At 37.5% G+C, this 20,969-nt stretch overlaps 1 long non-coding RNA gene across 3 annotated transcripts in view; it reads left to right on the top strand.

Moving 5' to 3' along the window:
- Positions 1–4,475: 4,475 nt before the first annotated feature.
- The window catches only part of LOC114230431 (uncharacterized), a 160,097-nt gene continuing 143,603 nt past the window's right edge, over positions 4,476–20,969 (top strand). For all 3 annotated transcript variants that reach the window (XR_008557282.1, XR_008557283.1, XR_003616316.2), the window contains exon 1: positions 4,476–4,571. This is a non-coding gene — a long non-coding RNA (uncharacterized LOC114230431). The remainder of the gene's footprint in view (positions 4,572–20,969) is intronic.

Here is a 20,969-nt window from a genome sequence, read left to right on the forward strand (position 1 = left end):
TTAAGTTGATTACCTTTGTAAACACCCTATTTCCAAACAAAGTTACATTCTGGGATACTGGGAGTGAGAACTTTAGTATATCTATTTTGGTGTAACCAAAATTCAACCCATAACAATATCACTGATGTTTATTTTGCTAATACAAAGCCAAAAGCCTCTACTATGCTGTAATCATATGCCTTTCTCTGGTCCTTCCCACTCACTCTCCTCTCAAACAACAGACTTCCTGGATGACTTTAGCCTGCTGGATGAATCTAGGGAGAGAATGGAGTTGGGATTTGCATTGTGTAATAAAATGGGATTACATAAGGCTAACTAAAAACTCAAAGAACAGAAATTTCTGGGTAATTTATACTAAATCTGTTCCTTAACTGACATGAGAAGATGTAACCTCTGAAAATATTAGCTATAATAAATTGATTCAAAGATCACATTCTGCCTATTTTTAAAAAATTGTCTTTATTGCTGAAAGTATTACAGATGTCCCCCATATTTACCCCATTCAGCCCTTCCACCATGCCCTTTCCCCCACCCAGGCCTTCACTGCACTATCGTCTGTGTCTAAGGGTTATGCATATATGTATTTAAGTTATTTGTTTAATCTCTTCTGGTCTTCCCTTCTCCCTTCCCTCTTTAGCGAACTGAATTCAACAATACATTAAAAGAATTATACTCCATGATCAGTGGGTTTACCTTAAAGTATTGACCTGCAGGGCAGGCTTCTAATTAAACACACATCTAAGGGATAACTGCAATCCGTTCCACAGACCCAGAGGGCAGATGCTCCCTTCATGCTCCCCCTTTGCCACACACCATCCATATATAATAAAACTTTCAACAATGCGAGTATAGAGGTAACAGGGCCACATATGGCAAGCCCACAGCTAACATCATACTCAAGGTTGAGAAGCCAAAAGCTTTTTCTTTAAGACAAGTAACAAGACAGGGATGTCCACTTTCACCACTTCTATTCAACATAGTATTGGAAGTCCTATCAATTAGGCAAGTCCAGAGCAATTAGACAAGCAAAGAAAAAAACAACAACACACACCCAATTTAGAAAGGAAAAAATAGAACTGTTATTATTTGCAGATGACATTGTATTAGATACATAAAACTCTACAGACTCCACCAAAAAATTGTTAGAATCAATCCATGAATTTAGTATATTTTCAGGATACAAAATAATCTACAGATGGTATGCAATCCTTATCAAAATTCCAATTGAAATAGAACAAACTGTCCTAAAATTTGTATGGACCCATGAAAAATCCCTGGAATAGGAAGCTGAGAGGAGAGGTCACAACCAAGGCCCAGACCTCGGAGCTGGCAGAGACAAGGCCAGGTGGACAAGGAATGGACCCATATCACCAAGCTGGGTCACCTGATGACTTACTATATGATAGAAACACAACGTTCAAGAATGAAGTTTATTTAGAAGATTGTGTTCTATTCCAGACACCTACTATGTGCCAGGACATTTTATTTATTTATTTATTTATTTATTTATTTATTTATTTATTTATTTATTTATTTATTTGTTTGTTTGTTTTAGAGAGAGAGAGGAAGGGAGAGGAATAGAGAGATAGAAACATCAATGAGAGAGGAACATCATCAATTGGCTGCCTCCTGCACGGCCCCTGCTTGAGATCAAGCCTGCAACCGAGGTATGTGCCCTTGACTGGAATTAAACCTGGGACCTGTCTGTTCGCAGGCCGATGCTCTATCCACTGAGCAAAACCTAATAGGGCTCAGGACATATTATTAATAGCTGAGTTGATAGATTTAAAAAAGACGTGATTTGTGGAAAAGACACTCATTAAGATACTTTATTGTATGTTTATGGTAAATCATAAGAAAAAATTCTGACCAGATGGAGAGGGAAGATGTGATTCTTAAAAGATAAGTAAGAGTTACCTAGTTAAAGAAATGAGGAATGCAGGTCTAGGTAGTTGGAGCATTATTAGGAAAGGCACAGAGGTGTGAAATGTAAGGTATGTCCAAGGGAACACCACAGTTTGATGTACTTACTGAAATGTAAAGTAAGAAGTGGAAAATAATAGATTAAATGCTATAATGGTTGAACTTGGAAGAAGAGGAGGGACACAGCATTTAATTACATTGCTGGATTTTATATTTTGTTTAGGATTTTTGTATTTTTGATCATAGGAGATATATTTAGTTTTCTTTTCTCATACTATTCTTGTTTAGTTTTTATTTTGATCAAATTACACTAGACTCAAAGTACTTTATTGGGATAGTTCTCCCTTTTTTCAATTACTTAGAAGAGTGTAAGATTGGAGTTACCTATTTTTAAATTTTAGTAGATTTACTTGTAACACCATCTATGACTGATTTTTCTATCTGGGAAGATTTTATATTTCTAACTCAATTTCTTTAGTGCTTCTTGATCAATTTTGTTTGTCCTTTTAATCTATGTTTGCAAATGTATTGACATAAAGATCATTATATCTTATTTCCTTTTCACTCTCAGCTGTATTTCTAATTGTGTTCCCTTTCTCATATCAAATATTGTTTACTTTTGCCTTGCCTATGTTTTCTTGATCAATCTTGACAGAGGTTTGTTAATTTTATTTATCTCTTCAAAGAACCAGCATGGCTTTGTTGATATTCCCATCATATATTGCATTACATTTCCTTAGGTTTTCCTTTTATTATTTTCTTCCTTAACCTTTGTGTTTCTTCTGCTCTCTTTACATCATTTAGGGTTGAATGCTTAGATTATCTACTTTCAGCCTTTCTTACTTTCTACTGTCTGGACAGTTCCAATTTTACACTTATTTATGTTGTTATTTGATTAATGCCTTTCTCCCCTTTATAGATACTCCTTTAATTTGAGGACCATTTTATTTTTTTGCAGTAACTTCATATTCAACATTTAGCACAAAGCCTGACTCATCATAGTGGCTCAACAAATAAATGCTGAAGGGATGAATATTTAGTATGATTTGCAAACTGCAACACACTCTACACATTAAATTATTAATATATTTATCTGATTTGAAAATAGTATAGTAGCTTGGAGCATATTAGAATATCAATGTAACTGTCTAAGAAAAGTTATAGAACCAATAGTTCTAAGGGAATAAAAATATCTTCAGGCAAACACTTTTTGAAGTGCTGAGTGTTACAAAAACAGAAAAGCCAGTCATCAAAGTATTTGTGAGGTCAACCTGAAGACCATCACCTGCTTTCTGCTTCAATGAATTCTATGTCAAGTAATTCTTGCTCAGTAGGATTATGATGCAATTCTTAATTTTTACCACAGTAACAAGAAATTACCTTTAATTCCCGTTAAAACATAAATATCTGGAGTCAGTTTAAAGTTCAAATGCCAGCTGTGTTTCTAATTACCTGTGTGACTTTAGGCAAGTGACTTTATCCCTCTGAGCTTCAGTTCTCTAACCTATAAAATGGGGATAATAATACCTGTCTCCCTTAGTGCATTATTGTAGGGATTAAATAAAAAAGTAATGGATGTCAAGTGTCTGGCATGGTGTATGGCACATGGCAACTACTCAGTAACTATTATTTGTTATTGTTACTGCTATTACCTATGTGAACTTTTCATGGAAAGGCCTATGCCTTATGCATCTTCTACCCAGTGTCCAATAAATTATAACTCCAATATCTAGCCCAAATGCCTACAGCATTGAACTAAGGTTCTCATGTTGGCCATGGTGTAAGATTTTTAAAAAGGAGCCATGAAAGAAAAGCTTTGCAATTATTTAGATCTGTTCTTCAAATTCAGATTTTAAAAATTTGATTGTGAAGATTCTAAATATCTCCTACACAGGGAGTGGATTTAATCCATTTAAATGGAGGCATTGGCGAGATTATTCTAGGGAATAAGCATGTGCAATAAAAAGGTGACCTTTACTATCGTTTTGTTAAAAATAGGTACACTTGCTGGGAAAAGTCATCTAAAACTTCCTTCATATGTGCAACATTTTCTGTACAACCTTTCATTATAATTTCAGTAATGGGAAAACTGGATTGAAAAATCATACTGTTATGAGTTTATTCATAACAGATAATGCATAACATTACTTGACTTCTGGAATGGCACAATGTGTGGAATAATTAACTGTGACAATGAGACTCTCTTCTGCCAGGATCATGTGGATCTGTGACATATAATCAGTGGCAATGCTATTTTTACTGGAGAGTTTTCATTAACAAAAACCCAAATATATTAGAAAAATGACTTCCAGAATGACATAAACAAATATAAAAATCTATATTTAGTATAGCTTATATGAAAGATTTCTTTTGCAGCAATTATTGTTGTAATTTAGGCTGAATAATGCCAGCTATCTTGCTACTCTGCTAAAGTCCTCTTTTGAGCCTTCAATGAACCTGTAATACTTATGAAAGGAGTTACCATAGCAACCTATATTGATGTCACAAGCTCAGGCTTCTGACTTCATTGCATAATGCAGTAGCAACTGGCTTTGCAGCAGAAACACCCTGCTAAAGAACAAGTATCTTGGTTCACAGCAAAGAGGACAAAGAAAAACAGCAAGTTATAGAGGGTTGAATGCTGGATTGTGAGTCAGATTGCCTGAGATTTTATTTTATCCCTGCTTCTCACTTGTTGCCTTGTTTTTAGTAATTGTGTTTACATGTGTGCACTGAGTCTTGAAGCCAGAAATCTGTCTATACGTAGACATAGAAGAGAAAACTCAATATTTAATGTTTTAGCATTTGGTGGACATCCTAATAAAGCTAAAGCACCCTAAAAATAACTTGGAAAGGAATTACTAATGCCTTATACCTACTAGCTAGCTCACAAAGATGAAGAAGACACTTTGAAATAAGAAAGCATCTAGCTAGTGTTTTTTATTGTTATTTTCTGAAATAGTAATGTGTAAAGAATAAAATTGAATTCCTAATCTCAATTTAAGAGAATTCTTACATAAATACATCATATTATATAGCTATATCTATTTAAAGATTTTTTAATGTTCAGAGTAAGGTGAAAGATTAAGTTATTAATGGATGTGATGCTTCTCATGTTTATATGTGCATATTAAATTATAAGTGTTTCTTAATTTTGCCATGAAAATATTCATTCTCATTGAAAACTAAATATCTGAAATGGCTTTGCTAATATGAAATGAAATTTTTAAAAACCCCAATCATATTCTTTTTTTAGAATGGCCTAATCTTTTCATTGTGTTCCTTATGTCAATTGGTCTAGTTTTTTTATTATACACTAAATTTCAGATTTGAGGTACAAATATTTTAGAATTTTAAAAGGCATTAAACTAATAAACTTTTTCACCAGAAACTAAGGTTAAAACATGAGATGGATTCTTATTTTATCTAAGGTAACGAACTAGAACATTTTGATAGAACTGTGGCACTTTCCACGCCCTCTATCCATATGCTTCAAAATCATTCCAAGCTATCAGCAAAAATTTCACATGCCACAAAAACTTATTAACTAAATTCCATGTTTAAAAAAAAAAAACACCCGCAGAAAGACACAAGTCTTAGGAAAATTTTAAGTTACTGTTGGGAATGTAGAATGAGGTAGAAGTTGTGGCCATGTTTGGGGTCTACACTCGCTCCACATCATGTTGCATCACAAGTCATTTGCACAAGTCTGAATTTTTCAAAAGCCAGAGTTTAGTATACAGTGTTTTATAGAAAACATGAGAATGAAAATTAGGTCGTTCATAGTAGGCATTATGCCTATCAAACTATATAAAATTATACGTTTTTTTTATACTGGGAAAAGTCTTTCTATGTCCTTATATAAATTCATCAGAGTTTTACTGACTTTCTTGATGTGAAGAAGTCTTGAATATACATAGTAAAATTTTGCAAAAAGAAAAAAAACAGGTTAGTCTCCACTTTTTTTTTCCAGCTTAAGCAAAGAGAGCAAGCAATATTGGTTACCTTCTGAATGCTACTTTGTTCCTTGCCCTAAGTACCACCATTTCTTACCTATATCCCCTCTTAATAGCAGAAACTAAACCTACACTGAAAAGTCACATCCAGGGATCATACCTATAGAAGGAGCTTTAGGTGTTTTGTTTTTAATAAAACTGAAGTCTGATTGATTTAAATAAGTTCCTCAAAGTTAATTGATGGAAGAATTCATAACTCAACAAAGTACTTTCTAGTACATCACATTGTCCTGTTCCTGCCTGATGGCTTTAATCCAGACTCACCTCCCTGATACATAGTCCTTTTTCTTTTAATATGCTTGCTCTTAGTTTTATTCACCCCCCGCCTTGGCAAATACCACTAGAAATTATAGAGAAATTTTATTAGTCTTTTCAAAGAAATAACTTTTAACTTTGTTTATTGCTTTTGTTCATTGCTTTGTTTATTGCTTATTTGCTATGTTCATCTCATTATCTTTTACTGGGTAATAAACTACTCTCAAAACATATTGCTTTTAAAACAACTACCATTTCACTATCTTATGATTTTGTGGGACAGGAATTTAGGTCGTTTGCCTGGGTCATTCTTTTGCTTCATGTGGTTATGACTGGGTTATGTGCTGGTGTTCAATTGGTAGTTGGTCTGGTCTGGAGGGTCCAAGGTCGCTTCACTTACATGCCTGATGCTTTGGCTAAGAAAACGACAGGGCTAAGCTTAGGCTTCTACCTCTATTCATTGAGCACAGGACCTCTCCAATAGTGTTAAGACTGCTAACATTATTGACCAGAACTCTAGCGATGTTCCAAGCAACAGGAAGTAGAAATTGCAACGCCTCTTAAAGGCTAGACACAGAACTGGCAGAGTATCACTTCTTCCGTACTCTTGGTCAGAACAGTCACAGAGCAAAGATTCAAGAGGAGAGGAAAGAGACCCTTCCTATCAATGAGAAGGGTGTCAAAAATTGGGGCTATTTCAATAATCTATCTCTTTATTTCTTCCTCCTCTTTCCTTTGTTTATATGCCACCATGCCCCCACAAATCATTAACCCTCAATTTTTTAAAATCTTTATCATTCATATTATTACAGATGTTCCTCTTTTCTCCCCCCATAGCTCCCCTCCACCTGGTTCCCATCCCACTCCAGGCCTCCCGTCCCGCCCTGCCCCCCCCCCCCCCCAGGCACTGACCTTGTCCATAGATGTAAGCACTTTGTCCAATCTCTTCCTACACCCCCCACAACCTTTTTGCCCCAAGAATTGCCAGTCTGCTCCCTTTCCAAGCCCCTGATTCTATTACATTCACCAGTCTGTTCTGTTCATCAGGTTTTTTATTCATTTGATTTTTAGGTTCACTTGTTGATAGATATGTATTTGTTGTCACTTTGTTGTTCATAATTTTTATCTTTACCTTTTTCTTCTTCTTCCTCTTCTTAGAGAATACCCTTCAGTATTTCATATAATACTGGTTTGGTGGCGATGAACTCCTTTAGCTTTTTCGTGTCTGTGAAACTCTATTTGACCTTCAATTCTAAATGATAGCTTTGCTGGGTAGAGTAATCTTGGTTGTAGGTTCTTGCTATTCATCACTTTGTATATTTCTTGCCACTCCCTTCTGGCCTGCATAATTTCTGTTGAGAAATCAGCTGACAGTCGTATGGGTACTCCCTTGTAGGTAACTAACTATTTTTCTCTTGCTGTTTTTAAGATTTTCTCTTTGTCTTTTGCTCTTGGCATTTTAATTATGATGTGTCTTGGTGTGGTCCTCTTTGGATTCCTCTTGTTTGGGGTTCTCTGTGCTTCCTGGACTTGTAAGTCTATGTCTTTCACCAGGCAGGGGAAGTTTTCTGTCATTATTTCTTCAAATACGTTTTCAATATCTTGCTCTCTCTCTTCTTCTGGCACCCCCATAAATCGGATGTTGGTACGCTTGAAGTTGTCCCAGAGGCTCCTTACATTATCTTCATATTTTTGGATTCTTTTTTCTTTTTTCTTTTCTGGTTGGGTGTTTTTTGCTTCTTCATATTTCAAATCTTTGACTTGATTCTTGCGACCCTCTAGTCTGCTGTTGAATCTCTGTATATTATTCTTTATTTCAGTCAGTGTATGCTTAATTTCTGTTTGGTCCTTTTTCATATCCTTGAGGGTCTCACTAAATTTCTCAGAGGTTTCTAGAAGATTCTTGAGTAACCTTATAACCGTAGTTTTGAACTCTATATCCAGTATTTTGCTTTCATCAATTTCTTTCATTTGTGAGTTGTTTCTTTGTCTCTGCATTTTGGCTGCTTCCCTGTGTTTGTTTTTATGTACTGGGTAGCTGCTAAGTCTGTGTTTGTTTTTATGTACTGGGTAGCTCCTTGAGTTGATAGAGTGGCCTTGTGTGGTAGATGTTTTATAGGGCCCAGTGGCTCAGCCTCCCCAGTCACCTGAGGTGGACGCTCTTGGTGCACCCTTTTGTGGGCTGTTTGCACAGTCTTGTTGTAGTTAACCCTTGATTGTTGTTGGTATCACTTGGAGGAATTGACCTCCAGGCCAATTGGCTGTGACGACCAGCTGTGCCTACCCTGGAAGATCTGTTGAGCAGGAGACACCCTTATGGGGCAGGACTTGCTTCAGTGGGGCTTTGGTGATCACTGAGTCTTCCCCTTGAGTATGTCTCTTATGGATATGAAGAGTTGTAATCTGGTATGGTCTCACTCTGACCACTGGGTACACTGTCTCTTGGATCTCCAAGGAGGTGCAAGGTCAGCCACTGACTGGGGCTGCCCAGCAGGAGCTACAGAGACATCTACAGATTCCTCCTCTTTGTATGGGGTTTAGAAATGCCCATATGAGGCCCAGCTGTGAAGCAAGGTAGGCTGTTGCTGCCAGGCCTTGGGCCTTCTTTTGGATGCTCTGGAGCTCTCCGACCCAGCTGCAGTTTGACAGGTTTTAGGCAGAGAAAGGACAGGCCATTCATATGCAAAAGCTGATGTGCTCAGCTTGGGTGGGGTTGTAAATTGGGTGGGGCGGGATCTCTTGGAATCACCAGGGCGGAGCAAACAGCAATGGCTGCCAGTCAGCCCTGCACCGGAGAGGTCCCTGCGTCTCTGTGTCCCGCACCCCTGTGCAGGAACAATGATCGCTGTGAGCACCTCTGAGAGAAAGCCATCCTTGCATCCCTGTCCCGATGCCAGACAGTCCAGTTTCTCTCCATATGTGTCTGGGTCTCCCAGAGTCTCACCCAGAACTGGAGTTCAGAGCAAGCAGGAGCTTATATCTCCCTCCTGATTAAAAGAGCAGCACATCCAGGTGCCAGCACTTTCCACGCTTCTGCACCTCTTACCAGTCTCAATGCTCTTTCTTCACCTCTCTAGTTGTGGAGCTTCCTCTCAGCCAGCTTTCCCGTGGTTCTGGGTGGTAGTTGTTCTGCCTTTTAGTTGTAATTTTGTTGTGGTTGTGAGAGGCAGCAAGTATAGGTGTTTACCTATCCTGCCATCTTGGTTCTCCTCCTATCCCCCAATTATTTTTCACTATTTCTGCTTGTAATCTGAGCACTGAAATGTAAATTTTTTCTTAAATGATTGCTTTCATTGCATTTCAAAGTTTTAGCTATTTTTATATTTTCACTTTGTTCAGTTATAATTATTTTCAATGTTTCATTATCATTTCTTTTGTGACCTAGGACTTATATGGAAGTGTGGTTTTTAAAGTTTCAGTTATATTTGGCCTTAATAATGCATCTACTTGAAACTTAAAAGTCATAATCCACCAAATGCATATCAATATATGATCCTTATTGGACCATGACTTGAACAAACTTAAGAAAACATATGAGTTAATCAGGAAATTTGAACACTGTACATTTGAGGAAATTTTATATATTTTTAAAAATATAGAATAATATTATGATTATATTAAAAGAGCCCTTTAATAGAGTTAGCGGCAAATATTTATAGATAAATTTGCTTCTGGAAAATTCAGATGGGAGTGGGTGTATATGTGATAAATTGGCTATGGGTTGAATAATTATTGAAGATACCTGAAACAGTCTTTATACTACCCCATTTACTCTTGTATGTGTTAAAAATGTTTCATAAGAAGATGTTAAAAGTTCATCTCCTTAAATAATAATTTCTGATATAATTGCATTGTGGCTAGAGAATGTAGTGTGTGTATATATATGTATTTACATATATACAAACACACATATACTCATAGATTATATATATTCTCTATATAGTCTACTGGCATGCTGTAGAACTTGAATCCTTTCCACTATTAGGTCCATACTTGTACAAGCATATGTAAGAAATAGACTTGTGAGAGAAGCAGGTCAAGAAAAAAAAATAGACTCGTCAAGTGATGATGCACAATGGCCATGAATTGACAATAGAATCAGACAAGGGAAAGAATCATATGTGAACCAATTCTTCATTTGTGACTCTTAGATAAACATAAAAAAGGAGAAAAAGACTTGAGGTTTTGCCACTTACTGGGGTATAGGCTACAGAAGGAGAAATTGATCATGGGATACAAGAGATAAACAGTTATAATTTTATTTGTGTGGAGGGTCCAATTAAAGTTAGATGTAATGTTTTCCAGCTGTATTCTTGGGAGAACAGCCAACACAACAGCCCTCTGACATGAATGCCCTGTCTTGAACCATAAATGTGTAGAACATATAATAGAACTGCATGTTATTGGTCACATCGCATAATAAGGTGGAGTCTGTTTTGTTAATTCTTGGTACCAGAAATTCTTATGTACAAGTATAGGCACCTGATTTTTTTCAAAAGTCATTTCGGAGCAAAAAGGGTAGGTAATTACTGTGTGGGTGGGTGTGTTTTTTGTTTGTTTGTTTGTTTGTTTGTTTTTGCGGTAAATCAATTAAAGTAATACCTTTTTTTTTTTTTGTCAGATTGGCAAAATATATAATTTTGGGTGTGCTTCAGAGTTTTAGTTTATGTGTACCATGAGATGAAAAAGGTTGAAAATTGCTGCCTGTCGAATAGGAGATGTAGTGATCGGGGAGAGACATTTCAGAGAGGCTTCTAAAGGTGAAGTAGTTAAGAGAGATGGTGAGGTTTAAGGTGTGGTTTATTATTAACTAAGTGGAGTTGAGTGGAAAATTCTAGTATTGATATGATTGAGGAAGTGATAGAAGAGTCTTGTCTTTGATTGCCGAGGAATGACTGGGTACAGAGGAGTGACAAATCAAGAAAGAAAATGAGAGAAAAGTGTCATTTTTTACTTAGCCTAAGCTACAGTAAGCTCCTACAAATAGGATAAGCACTATACCAGGTGCTGGGTTACACTGACATATTAATGAACAGTTACTCCTCCCTCCCCTACTGAATTGAGCAATTAGACCATCATGGCTGTCTTAGCACCTTCTCTCTTTATGTCATAATCTTCTGCTAACTAGCTTCACATCTTGTTTTTCTATTTCCCATTTCCCTAGAGAGGAATTCAATTTGTGCAGCTCATATTTCCAAACCAGGTCTAGATTCTTGTTTACTGCCTTAGTCGGTGGGTTGGGAGCCTTTGTGTTAGGTGTTCATCCCTGTTCAATATCCTCTGTGAAAAGTGGGAGGGTTATCTGGTGCAGACAAGGCCAAGTCCCTTCATCAGGGGCTGTGTGCTGTAGGCAGGTATTTTAGCCTGAGTACCCCAGAAAACAAAGTCTGATGTAAGAATGGATGCTACTATTTTTATTAAGGGAGGCAAGAGTGAATGTGAAAGGAACTGAGGGAGGGAAGGAGAAATTGCTGATCGGAGGATGTGTTGCTGAAGGAGTTAGCACAAATGCAGATGACGTCATGTCGTGGGACTGTCCTATGAAAGGGTACATTAACTGCAACTCAGAAGGAGAAGTATTTAGTTTGCTTGTAAGCCATTATTTAAAGGTTTGCTCCACAGACATAATCTCCAGAAATTCCAGACTGTGCTTTTGTGGACACTAAGCAAGACCACTCACACCTTAATGCCAGCAAGGGCAAGTCCTGGGTTAGTGAGAGACACTCTGTATTAAAGTAAGGCATTGTCAAGTTCTACCTGAATGAAATCATTCCAAACACATGCCAAACAAAGCAGCTGTTGAAACAAAAGACACATGAGGTTGAGAGATTATGAATTGGTATATAAAGGCATTGGATATAGAAAGCAATGGTGGACAAACTAGTTAAGGGCATGCGAGACTGACCAGAGGAGGAGGAAACAAAGATGGTCTCATCAGTCTCAAAGTTTTAAACAGAATAAATCAAATAAAGCCCCAAGACATTTATTGAGCCTTTACTATTGCAAGGAACTGAACCTATATCCCCACAGGCAGTATAAATCTAAGCAAGAAGCTTTACCATCAAATGGAGGAAATAGATGTATATAAATCTGTAATACAAGATATCACATGTTAACATCATCATCTAGCATAAACACGTGCAAGAGTAACACAGAGGAGGCAGAGAGGAACTATATTTGGAGGAGGAGAGTCTTCATGAAAGATTAAATGTGACTTTACTGCTTAAAGTTAACATTTTAATAATAATGCCAGGGCTATTTCTGTATTACAAGATATTTACAACAAACCTTTAGAGCAATTTTATCTTTGCATTCTTATCTTATTAAAATGACATATTTACAAGTTAGGTATTTCATATTAAAAATAGAAATGAAAATTTAAGTATTTAAAAACATTATTTTTCCTGTTATAGAAAATATTTTTTCATTTTATAGCACAATTCATCTAGGTTTATTTTAATACATATATTTTTAATTGATTTCAGAGAGGAAGGGAGAGGGAGAGAGAGAGATGAAAACATCAATGATCAGCTGTCTCCTGCATGCTCCCTATTGGGGATTGAGCTCGCAACCTCGGCATGTGCCATGACTGGGAATTGAACTATGACCTCCTGGTTCATCGGTCGATGCTCAACCACTGAGCGCCACACAGGCCTGCATCTGGGTTTATTTTAGACATAGTATGCCAGAAATCTTAACATACATTCTTAAAATAAAATTAATATAGCGTTTTCTTTAGGCCTGTCTCCTTGTTTTCTTTCTCCTAAGCTATAAGGGCCCTTCTTTGGCCTCTGTAACTTGTTTCTTAAGCCCACACAGTCCAGCTGGCTCATTTCCTCCAGGGCTCACTTCTACCTCTGTGACTTTCTAAATAAACTTTTGCTTGTACTTGAAAAAAAATTCCTTTTTCTTTCTATGTAAAAAGTAAGTGGGAGAGTAGGTGAAGAGTTGGGTGGAATAGAGTGGCAGGAAAACAAAATACAGATTTAGAGGTGGATTAGAGAGATTAGGTATTTAAGGTTGGTGGATCAAAATCAGAAGCTGCAACCAGGGAATGCTCTGTTGATCTGAATTCTTTTTTCTAAGATAAAAAAAAATCCATTTGAAGAGATGTTGTAAATGGAACAGACAGAACCCAGACTCTGAGAGCCAGAGAAAGAGAGCTTGACAAAGGATAAGGAGAGATGTGACTCCTGGGCTAACCAAAATAGTGACTTGATTTTGCATCCTGACCGAAGCTTTGTCTTAATTCCTTAAAATGTGAATATGTCTCTGATATGTTTCCTTTGAAGGGCAGAGTTATGAGCTTTCATACGTGGCCTGGCTTGTGGGTTCACCATTGATTGCAGCCTCATTTTACTAACAAAACAAAATGTGGCATGGTACCATGATTACTTTTAATTAAAGCATAGTTAACATATGCAAACACCATCATATTGTTTTGCAAAATAAACAAATGTATCAAGTAAATAAACAAACATGCAGGCTATTCCACCAGTTATTCCATTCAATGTGTGCATGGAGATGGGAACTGCCCTTTTCTGAGTTGGTCTTAATAGGAATACAAATCAAGTATTAGAATATATATGTGATTTTTTTTTTTATAACCTGGATCTCTAACTCAAGGCAGTTGGTTCACTCAGACTCAACTGAAGAACCAGCAATCTGTCCCAATAATGGATGGAACATAGACTGTGCTGGACTTTCTGAGAGACTATTCCAATGCTATACCTTCCTATGGGATTATTCAATAGTAAATTTGATAAGATTTCACTTTTGATGTTGACTTTAAAACCAAGACATAACTTGTATAGAATATAGAGTTTTCAGAGAAGAGAAGGTCTACCAAAAAGAGTAAATGTTGGTATGGCTTAAGAAGAAAGCAATGTGGTAAGATTGAGTCCGTGTTCCCATGGATAGCCTTATCATTACTTTCCCAGCAGTAGGAAAGGTAAGCAGATCTAGTAAAATTCAAAGGCACTATAGTTGTGTGAGGACCCAAAAGCAGAAGAGTTCTTTCCTTTCCCTTCCAGTTAACTCCCCTCATTTCTATAGCGTAGATGTTGCCCAATTCATACTTTGGTCCACGTGAAGGCATTTGGGTGTCAACCATGTTATAGGTATTGGGTTCAGTGTTTTACATAGTTTACTGGTATTACTTTAAAAATTTATAACATTATTAAGAATTGTTATCACCAATTTACAGACGAGAAAGGCTGTGAAGTCAAGTTGATTTACTCAGCTAATCAGTGAAGGAGGTGGGATTGGGAAGCAGGTAGGTCTAACTGTAAAGCCTGTCCTCTTTCCAGCATCCAATATTCTGGCCTTTGAGTTTCAGACTCTCGGTCTTATTCGGGTTCCTTGAGGTTGACTTGGGTGCCCTTTGAAGGACTAAGTTAATTTCTTTTCACCCTTGTATGAGAAGTCTTTCCTAAGAGCCCATGAATTATAAGGCTGAACCCCTTCTGATAGCATTGCCCAAAGTGGAAGTAGGTGTGGTATTAGAAAGGAGGCTGTGCCCAGCAGCAGTGACTCAGCTATGCTTTCCTTGATATATGTAACTATTTGGACTTCATCAAATTTTTTTTTGTCTCATACTTTTGGTAGCATTTAGGTAAAGCCTATATATGGACGTGATTGGTTTCGTTTTCCTGATGGAAAGTTTAATTTAGCTCTCCAGCATGTTGTTTTTTTAGCTTGCTGTAGATATAATCGTTTACTTAATGAGGATGCATCCTCCCTTCCAGAGTACTGACTTTAAAATGAATTTCCATAGATTTACATAAATTCCCTGGGGACCACTATAATGTGAAAAAAGAAAGAATTGCCCAGCTGTGCACTGATTTAATGGGATTATGAAGCTTTAGGGTATGGGCTTAAAAAAAAAAGATATCTAGGGGAAATAGTCCCTCACTCTGTTGGAGAAATAAACCGTTAAATGAATTTGTTCTCACTCCGACAGAAGATGATTTGAGAAGCCAGCATCAGCCAAGGTTTTAAAAAATCCATCTTAGCAAAAGCTTGTGAAAATTCTGTACATTTCAGCAATCACTGTTATTTCTGAGGAGGGATGTTAATATTTTCTTACAGCATTTTTGGGTAGAAGCTTTTATTTTAAGATAGTTTTGTTGACAATGGAGAGAATTAGCAAATGTCTTGTATCTCATGCTGTCAACTCAAAACCAATAGCATCCTCAGATACACTTACCTTTAAATTTAATACGGTCCCCAATCTCATCTGGGCCAGTGATTATCAATGGTGGTTTGTATGTCCTTCTACCTTAATTCCTTGTCAGTGATGTAAAAAGATATAAGAAGTTATCAGCTTCTGGGGCTCAGTACTTTTACAATCCATTTAACTTCAAATCTTTCTTTAGATGGTGGTGTCCCAATTATGTGGTTTTGTTCTCTGTGGCTAGTTCTATAGGTTGGTTAGAATAACAATAGCAAGAGGAAGACCTCATGATTGTCTTGGCCTTTGATCATAGCAATGTGAATTATCTATTTTTTCAAGATAATACCTCAGCATTAGCCAACAGTCTATAAATGCATATCTTTGGTTCAAAGAGGCTTATTCAAGAATATGAATGGATCAATATTAATTTATATTCTGTGCTGAAAAACAACCACTGATAGTGAGTCAATAGATTCATCCTTTTGTATGAATACATAAATTGGTCAGTAAGTATTTAGTAACATATAGAACACACTCAATGGAGGATGCAGCAAAAGAAGAAATATTTGTCCATGGCATTGAGTTTTTAGCATATATATCAAAGAAACAATAATAATAGCTCATACATTTTGTGCACACATCATTTGACAGGTTTTTTTTTGTTTTGTTTTGTCATCTACCATAAACTTTACAACAACCTTATATGAGTTGACATTTTGATCATCCCATTTCACAGATGAGAAAACAGTCACAGAAAGGCTAAATTACTTGTGTCTCAGTTAGTGTGTGGACTAGGGTGCCAGCTATAGCCTCTTGATTCTAAACTTTAGGCTCTTTTTAAAAATTCACATATTTTGGTAAAATGTACATACCATAAAATTTACATTTTAACTATGTTTAAGTGTACAGTTCATTGACACTATGTACATTCACATTATTGTGCCATCACCACCACCCATCTTCAGAACATCTTCATGTTACCAAACTGCCCATTAAACAATAACCCTCCATTTCTATCACCCTCAGGCCCCAGGCAATCATCATTCTACTTTTTTGTTTCTATGAATTTGGCTATTATGGGTACCTCATATTAGTGGAATCGCATAGCATCCTTTTGTGTCTGGCTTATTTCACTTAGCAAAATATCTTCAAGTGTTATGCATGTGAGATCATATATTAGAATGTCCTTCCTTTTTAAGGTTGAATATTATTCCATTGTATGTTTATACTACTTTTTGTTTATCCAGGCATCCATCAATGTATCCTTGGGTTGCTTCTATCTCTTGACTATTGTGAATAATGCTGCTATGAACATGGGTGTTCAGATATTTGTTTGAGTCCCTGCTTTCAGTTCTTTTGGGTGTATGCCAAAAGTGAAATTGCTATAACCTATGGTAATTCTAGGTTTAATTTTGGGGGAACTGTTATACTGTCTTCCATAGTGGTGGCACCATTTTACATTTCTACCAAAAATGCACAAGGGTTACAATTTTCCCATATTCTTGCCAACATTTTTTTTTCGAATAGCCATCCTAATGGTATCTCATTGTGGTCTGAATTTGCATTCCCTTAATGATTAGTGATGTTGAACATCTTTTCATGTGCTTACTGGCCACTTGTAGATTTTTTTTTTTTGAAAAATTTATATTCAAGTTTTTGTCTATTTTTAAACAGGGTTGTTTTGTTGTTGTTGAGTTGCAGAAGTTCTTTATATATTCTGGGTATTAATTCCTTATCAGATATTGGTTTACAAATATTTTCTCCCATTCTGTGGGTTGCTCTTCACTGTGTTATTAGAGTCCTTGGTACACAAAATTTTTAATTTTGATGAAGTGCAATTTACTTATTTTCCCTTTTCTTGCCTTTGCTCAGACCATATACTGTTAACCACTACACTGAAGCATAGAACCAAGATTACAACATGCTAAATTATTTGGTACCAAACATATCTCATGATAATGCATTGAAGATGAGGGTTGGTGTTGTCTAGTGCATGTTTCTTGATGAGTCCATCTTTGCATAAAAATTGATTGAAAAAAAATAATTTTGTGGCATCTCCCTATACTTTCCTATGTGTTTCCTGGGCACTCATTAAGGGACTGGAACGGCTGGGGAGGGGGCAGGTGGTGTCTGGCCATGAATGTAGATAGATCTGCCAATCTCTTAGGTGTAGACACATTGCCAGGACATTTTCTGGTAGAAGTTTTATTCAACCTAATTTGAAGAGCTGAAATAAAAGCTCTCTGCAGTCTCATTCACTGCCTGCCATTGGAAGCTCACTTTCCCTTGGACCTTAACCAAGAGAGAAAGTAAAAGAGAGAAAAACAATCTTTTCCCTTGCCTTTTGCTCTTTGCCTGAGTCACTAAGCTAGGTCCTCCTGGGTAGTATTGGGGAGGAGGAGATGGGTAGAGAACTGAGCCCATATTGTGCTCCGTCATCTGAAGAAGGTGTTGTGAGTGTGGCTCATGTTTCAGCTAGAGAGCTGTGATTCCAGCTATGTACCCCCACATTTCTCTTTTAGTTTTTGAACTTGGGATGCATGTAAGATAACCTTTCCCCCCACCATACTGCTTGTGAGTTATTAATTGCATCCATCAGTTTAGGGTGGGCATGGATAAAATAAGAATCTATAAAGTAAATAATAAGAAAAGTTACTCTCATGTAAGTACATGCATATGCATCTAGTGCTCACATTGGAAGCATTTGCTTGCTCTAGGCTTTTAACATTCTACATGTTTAATGGAATCATCAATAAGTCTGCAAACATGGTGATGGCTTGAGAGCTGTCAGGAAGTTGGAAGGAAGAAGAGCCCTTTTGTAAGCCTCCCCGGAAGCCTTCACAGCCACAGTATTAGTGTAATAGTTTCCTTCTCCTGCAAAGGTTTGGTAATCAGGGTGAGAGAAGATTGTAATGAAGATAGGACTTCTGGGCCCTCCTGACTGCATCCCATGTAACAGGCTTCCCCCTAGTCTGGAGACACTGAGGTCCAGAGACCATGCCTTCCTGTAAGCTTAGGGTCACAGTGTCCTGGTCATCTCCAGACTCCAGACCATTTCAATGCATCTTCCAAGGGCTACTCGAGCTTGGCTTTAATCCTCTTACACAAGGGAGCAATGGCATCTCTGCTCCATGCCAAAGGCCAAGAAAAAATACATTTTTAATGTAATTTTAATAATAGAATTTATTCATTGTGTTTATACTCTGAGCTAGGTGTTTACATAATTTGTTAAATTCTGATAACCACCCTGAGATAGGTTTTAAAACACTAATCCCCACTTATCCACAGGGGATACATCCCAAGTCCCCCAATGGATACCTGAAGCCATTGATATTACCAAACTAGATATATTCTGTTTTTTTCCTATATGTATGTACCTATGATAGAGTTTACTTCATAAATCAGAACAGTAAGAGATTAGCTAATAAAATAGAACAATTATGAGGATATATTGTAATAAAAATTATATGAATGTGATATTATTAAGTAAAATAAAGATTACTTTTACTGGGATACCACACCAGTGGATCTGATAACCACAAGGGCTACTAAGTGACTAACAGGTAGGTAGTGTATGCAGCTTGGATACACTGGACAAAGAAATGATTCATGTCTCAGGCAGAAAAGAGCAGGACAGCAAGAGATGTCATCATGCTACTCAGAATGGTGTGAAATCTAAAACTTATGAACTGTTTGTATCTGGAGTTTTCGATTTAATATTCCCAGACCCTGGTTTACTGTAGGTACGTGAAACTGCTGAAAACAAGACCGCAGTTAGCAGGGTCTACTGACTTTCCTTTTGCTGTTGAGAAAATTGAGGTTGGGGAGGGGAAGTGAATTTGCTCATGGTAGTTCAGAGTGTGGAAGGCAAGGCTTGCAGTCTGAGCAGGTCTCACTGGATACACAGTCCCTACTCCAGCTCTGTCTGAGCAAGGACCTCTTCCTAGAGTTCTCTCTTTGACCTTTGACCCTCCTTCTTTAAAAATTCTCATTGTAGATTCCAGGAAACAAAAGAAAAAAGGGATGCCTTTTTTTATGAGTTGACTAACCAAAATTAGCAACAATTATCACCTTTTTGAGGAGCGAGTTGCTGTTCCCTCAGCATCTTAGAAGGACAACATCAGGTTGGGTATAATCCAAGCATTAGGGGGTGGTCCTATCCTCATGATAAATGAATCTAGTCCACACAGCTCACTAACGAGATGTTAGATGCCGGTTTCACGCTGCTTGTGAAAACCCTGGGCAGGAAGAATTGCCGCACAGGTGGAGATAGCATCATTCGGTGGCAATGAGGAGAATTTGCAAGAGAGAATCGCTCCTGTTCGTGCTGAGGCCCGTGGCAGAGTTTCGGCTTCTCATTTTGTGGCAGAAACTACTTCCTGGCAAATTGTTTTCTTTCTGCAGCTTAGTATTGGCCTATTCTTACTTGCTTTTATCGGCAGAATGATTTTTTTTTTGTCGTGTCAATTTCACGACATAATTATTTTCCTGCCAAATCCAGTAATCAAGTGAATTATTTATTGATTTTTAGAAAGAATAGGTTTTTTTGTGCCTTACTTATTCTTGAATAGGCTAATTAGATACTAAAACCCATTAGGATTAGACAGTGCCACAAGTAAATATAATTTAACCAATAATTTAGAAAATGTTGTTATTTTCTTAAATATAGTGCAAGTGTCAACGGTTCTAAACATTTTCAGATGATGTTTCCAAAGCAGCAAGAAGAAATTTGCCTTTGCCTTTTGAAAACTAGAGCAGAGGCACTTGGCAGCTGCTTTGGCTTCGATTTTTCATGCAAAAAAACAAACAAACAAAAAAACTGCAATCAGGTAGAAAGTGTCCCACTTGGTAGCTGTCACCACAATCTATATGTTAAAGGATATAGAAAGGGCAAGCATACCACCATGTAAGTTTCTTAGAGGGTCATAGGCACCAGGAGGTATGGCAGAAAGCATGTTCTCACGCGGTAGGGTATTTTTAAGGTTAGTGTTGGGGGTGGGGCGTCATCAGCCTAGGGCGTCATCATTATTGCAACAACAATAATAGCAAATACATAGCATTCCAAGGTGGTAGGCACTCTTCTGAGCAATTTACATGTAATAAGTCATTAATCCTCGTGGTAACCCTGGGAAGTAGAAACTATTCCCATCCCCATTTCACAGATGAGGGCATTTAAGCACAGAGACGTTAAGTAACGTGCCCAACATCACAGAGCTAACAAGTGGGAGAAGCAGAATGCACAGCCAAGCAGCCTGGCTGCAGAGTGTGCGCTCTTAACCACGAGGTACTCTACGTGGCAACGATTATGGAGGGCCTCCTCTATGCCACCCATTACACTAGGCACTGAGACCCGAGAGAGAGAAATTCCTCACGGGATTTAGAGTCCAGTGCCTGTAGACAGGAATCTGCCTCCCAGCTTTAGAGGTCATTTGAAAGGTTTCTGGTGACAGGGAAAAGCTTTCCCCAACTGTCCATGCCTCGGAGAGCCATCACCAGAGAAGCACTGCTCTCCACGACGGAAGCGGCACAGTGGTGCCCTTTGCTCGGAGTTAGAAGCAGGAAGGACGGCACCAATGCCCATTCACTGAGGGCTTCTGTAG

This window comes from Eptesicus fuscus, chromosome 10 (genome assembly GCF_027574615.1).
Source record: "Eptesicus fuscus isolate TK198812 chromosome 10, DD_ASM_mEF_20220401, whole genome shotgun sequence".
NCBI classification, from domain to species: Eukaryota; Metazoa; Chordata; class Mammalia; order Chiroptera; family Vespertilionidae; genus Eptesicus; species Eptesicus fuscus.